This window comes from Capricornis sumatraensis, chromosome 7 (genome assembly GCF_032405125.1).
Source record: "Capricornis sumatraensis isolate serow.1 chromosome 7, serow.2, whole genome shotgun sequence".
Taxonomy (NCBI): Eukaryota; Metazoa; Chordata; class Mammalia; order Artiodactyla; family Bovidae; genus Capricornis; species Capricornis sumatraensis.
The window spans coordinates 92,893,203-92,898,215 of NC_091075.1; the positions used below are offsets into that span (position 1 = coordinate 92,893,203).

At 42.1% G+C, this 5,013-nt stretch overlaps 1 pseudogene; it reads left to right on the forward strand.

Moving 5' to 3' along the window:
- The first annotated feature begins 3,317 nt into the window (after window positions 1-3,317).
- LOC138081860 (fatty acid-binding protein, heart pseudogene) lies at window positions 3,318-4,760 on the forward strand (annotated as a pseudogene).
- The last annotated feature ends 253 nt before the right edge of the window (window positions 4,761-5,013 follow it).

Consider the following 5,013-nt stretch of genomic DNA (forward strand, 5'->3'; position numbering starts at 1 on the left):
CTCCTGAGGCTCGATCCCGCCTTTGCGTATGCCGAGCCTCCTTCCTCATGACCTTTGCCACGGGCGGAGTTCCTCACGCTGGCTCCCGGCAATCTATAAACCTCAGGAAAACTAAGACAAACTAAAAAAGGTGTAACAGCTTCATTGTATCCATTATAGAAAGTGGGCTACTCCTGGGGTATTTCACAGTAAGACCCTTTTTCAAAATGGCTTCAGATAAAATTACATCATTTTTCACCCTTGAACATGCATAGAATAGCCTACCTAAGAAACAGCCCACAACCACAATTAAAAGTATAGGTCTTTGTGAGTTTCCAAACCCAAATATTGTTACTCCGTCATGTCTGACTCGTTGGGACCCTTTGGAATATAGCCTGCCAGGCTCCTCTATCCATGGGATTCTCCAGGCAGGAATACTGGAGTAGGTAGCTGCTATTCCCTTCTCCAGGGGATCTTCCTGACTCAGGGATCGAACCCAGGTCTCCTACATTGCAGGCAGATTCTTCACCCACTGAGCCATTGGGGAAGATCCTTGTGAGTTTGGGTTAGTATATTTTTTCTTTTAAAATATGGAGGTACCTAGCAGGTTTATTGACTCAGGGGGACCATTTTCAAGTACTAATAGGTCAAAATGAACTAGTTTACATGCATTCCTCTTAGCATATAGGTGAGATTGTCTTCTTCTGCAGCAATGGCAGTCTGTTGGGAACATGTGACTTTTTTAATGCATCTTTTATACACGTTTCAATACATCTTTTGCTTTGTGGCAGAAATAGCCTATGCAAGTCTAAAGTTCTAATTATACTAAAAAAGCATAACCTGAATCAAATCATCCAGCACACCCAAATTTACAAAACAACTGCTCTGTAATCTTCAAAATATGTGGATGTCAGGGTAGACAAAGTGTAAAGATGATTAAAGAGACGTGACAACTAAATGTAACAAGGCCTGGAGCTGGGAAGGAAAGGGAGATATTGCCATAAAGGATATTATTGGAACAACTGGAAAATTTTTATGTGAACCATGTTTTAGGTAATAGCCGTATATTGATGTTAAATTTTCTGAGCTTGATAGTTATGTAAGAGAAGATCCTTAGATAAAAATCTGAAGGTAAAGGAATATTTTTATGCAACTGTCTTAAATTATTTGGGGGAAAAATGTGTGTGTGTGTGTGTGTGTGTGTGTGTGTGTGTGAGTGAAGGAAGGCAGGGAAGGGAGATAGAGAGAGGGAGAAAAGGGGAACAGAGAAGGAGGCTGGGAGGGAGAGTGAAAAAAAATCGTGGGAAAATGTTTTTATAATTGATACATTTGGAGGAAAGGCATATGGCAGTTCTTTATACCATTCTTGCAACTCTTCTGTAGCTTGAAATTATTTCAAAATGAAATTTAAAAGACATTATTAAAAACAACACAGAACTTAGCAATAGGGGTTTAGTTGTCGGGGAGGAATTGGCCTGTTTAAGGTCTCAGGAAATACATGAGGGAGATGACAGAGACTGGGGAGTGGGGTACAAAGAGAAGGAAGATTAAAAAGAAGATCTTGGGGGAAATATCTTAGGAAAAGCTACATTGAAAGTGGTCGCAGTCATTTGGGGAGCACAGTGCCCTGCAGGCTAGGCTGTCCCTGCTACCCCGCCTCCCCCCCAGGAAGGGGCACTTGACTTGTGGGAGGGGCTACACCTAAGTGGACTTTAAAAGTATCTAAGATTCTGGTGTACACTCAAGATGAGATGTAACTCATACTTTTGTTCACTGAGATATTTTGTGATTAAAAACTCTGAGCAAAGTGAAAATGCAGTAATTTTAAAGGAATTTTATGTTGAGTTGTGCCATGTGAACACATCTTCTTTTGGTTTTATTGTGTTTGTGGTCAGTATTAAGAAAACAAAATCTCTGCTTACTGTCTCTTTTCATAGTCATTGTAACAAGAAGAAGGGAACAGTCTTTTGTAGTCACTGTAAAATGACTATGTTTGGTAGCAAACAGAATCCATGTACTCTTACTAAGGTTAAATAATTTGTTGTATCTTCAGTCCAAGTTTTCTTTATACTTTTTAAATAATCCAGTAGTAGAGTAGAATCTATTAGCCAAAATCAGTTTGGGAATTAAGAGTAAAACCTGGGGTGGGAAAGAAAAGGGTGGACTTTTACAAGACACAATCAGTAAAAATTCAGGGAAAGATCTGAAAACCCTGTATGATAATTTATACTTGTTCCTGAACTGTGCCCTGAGTTGGTAATGTGGGACTTCCCTGGTGGCTCAGACAGTAAAGCATCTGTCTATCAATGCAGGAGACCTGGGTTTGATCCCTGGGTCGGGAAGATTCCCTGGAGAAGGAAATGGCAACCCACTCTAGTCCTCTTGCCAAGAAAATCCCATGGATGGAGGAGCCTGGTACAGGCTACTGTCCATGGGGTCGCAAAGAGTCAGACATGACTGAGTTGGTAATACCAGTAGCTTCTTATCATATCCTTCTTGTCCTTAAATTTTATTTTAAAAAATTTATATCCCAACACTTTCTGCTCTTAGAATTTTTCTGTCTTCTGAATTTTTGTTTTTGTTTTTTTTAATGTTTAAAAATATGTCTGCATGATAGTCCAGTTTTTAACTAGTGACTTGGGCATGATACAATTATTAGAATTTAAAGAGTGGTAGTCATGCTTCATGGGAAATAGATGGGGAAACAGTGGAAACAGTGTCAGACTTAATTTTTTTGGGCTCTAAAATCACTGCAGATGGTGACTGCAGCCATGAAATTAAAAGACACTTACTCCTTGGAAGAAAAGTTATGACCAACCTAGTAGCATATTCAAAAGCAGAGACATTGCTTTGCCAACTAATGTCTGTCTAGTCAAGGCTACGGTTTTTTCAGTGGTCATGTATGGATATGAGAGTTGGACTGTGAAGAAAGCTGAGTGCCGAAGAAATGATGCTTTTGAACTGTGGTGTTGGAGAAGACTCTTGAGAGTCCCTTGGACTGCAAGGAGATCCAACCAGTCCATTCTGAAGGAGATCAACCCTGGCATTTCTTTGGAAGGAATGATGCTGAAGCTGAAACTCCAGTACTTTGGCCACCTCATGTGAAGAGTTGACTCATTGGAAAAGACTCTGAGGCTGGGAGGGATTGGGGGCAGGAGGAGAAGGGGAAGACCGAGGATGAGATGGCTGGATGGCATCATTGACTTGATGGACGTGAGTCTGAGTGAGCTCCGGGAGATGGTGATGGACAGGGAGGCCTGGCGTGCTGCGATTCCTGGGGTCTCAAAGAGTTGGACATGACTGAGCGACTGAACTGAACTAAACTGAGTCATGCCCATATGGGGAAAGATGTTTGGGTGTGTTCTTTTGAAATTGAAACTGGTAAAGTAGGTGCTTAAAAGATTGTATTTGCTGCTCTGTGTGGTAAAAACTAATTCTGTTGTATCATGTACATAACTACTCATCATTTTCTTCCTCCTGAAAGCATTAATAAAGGTTTGGTTCTAAACTCCTCCAAAAAATTTTCACAAAAATTTAACCATGAATTTATTCATGCCTTGAAGCTAAGTTAAACATAAAATTCTATTCCTACAGCCCACAGTATGACCGACCCTGTAGTGATTCATATGTTGATTATAAGAGTTATGGGGCATCTAGACTGGCTGAGCTGAAACTTATGTTCACTGGTATCTGAGGAAGACAGTTTATAATTGGGTAAGGAGAGGGAATTCAGTTGGAGGCTGGGGTCTCAAAGGGAGAAATAAAAGATATAAGATGGCATGTCCTTCCACAACCACCACCTGGATTGAACTGGAGCTGGGTGATGAGCAGCAGATGATCATCAAAATGTCTTTTTTTTTTTTTTTTTTTGCTACTCAGCGTGGCATGTGGGATCTTGGTTCCCCAACCAGGGATCAAACCTGTGCCTGGAAGCCAGAGAAGGGCCCCTGCCAATGTCTTTAAAAGAAACTTTAGGGTCTTCCTTGGTGGTGCAGTGGCAAAGAATCCTCCTGCCAATGCAGGAGATGATGGGGCTCCGACCCCTGGTCCGGGAAGATCCCACATGCTGTAGAGTAACTAAGCCTCTGTGCTCCAGAGCCCAGGAGCCACAATTACTGAGCCCACATGCTGCAACTATTGACGTCCATGAGCATCGAGCCCATGCTCCCCAACAAGAGGAGCCACGGCAATAAGACGCCTTCACACCACAACTAGACAGTGGCCCCTGCTTGCCACAACTAGAGGAAAGTCTGTGCAGCAACAAAGACCCAGCGTAGCCAAAAATAAATTTTAAAATAAAAAATTTTTTTTAAAAAGAAACAGGGTCCCAGAGTCCTTGCACACGTTCTCTGTCCTCTCTTTCCCAGCCTAGCCCAGCCTCAGCACAGTGGACACCTTCATGGGTACCTGGAAGTTAGTGGATAGCCGAAATTTCAATGACTACATACATGAAGTCTCTTGGTGTGGGTTTTGCTACCAAGCAGGCGGCCAATATTACCAAGCCTACCACAGTCATCGAAGTGAATGGGGACTCAATCACCATAAAAACACAAAGCACCTTCCAGAATAGAGAGGTCAGCTTCGAGCTAGAGTGAATTCAATGAGACAACAGCAGATGACAGGAAAGTCAAGTCCATTGTGATGCTGGATGGAGGCAAACTTGTCCACGTGCAGAAGTACAAGAGACAACACTTGTATGGGAAATAGTTGATGAGAAACTCATCCTGCCACTCACCCACAGCAGTGCAGTTTGCAATCGTACTTACGAGGAAGAGGTATGACCTGTACACTCCTTCACTGACTGTTCTTCTGCCAGTTGGCTACTCGTGGACTTGGCACCAGATTGTCTCATTTTTCTCCCCTAGCATTTTATATAAAGCTACCTTGATTGCGGAAATTTTCCTGGTGTCAGGTGGCATCAAAATGAATCCAGTTCCAATCTCATTGTGTATGTTTGGTTTTTTAACTGCATCCAAAGGGTGCTGCTCTGAGGTCAATAACACAGAGCCAAGGCCAAAAAAAGAAAAAAGAAAG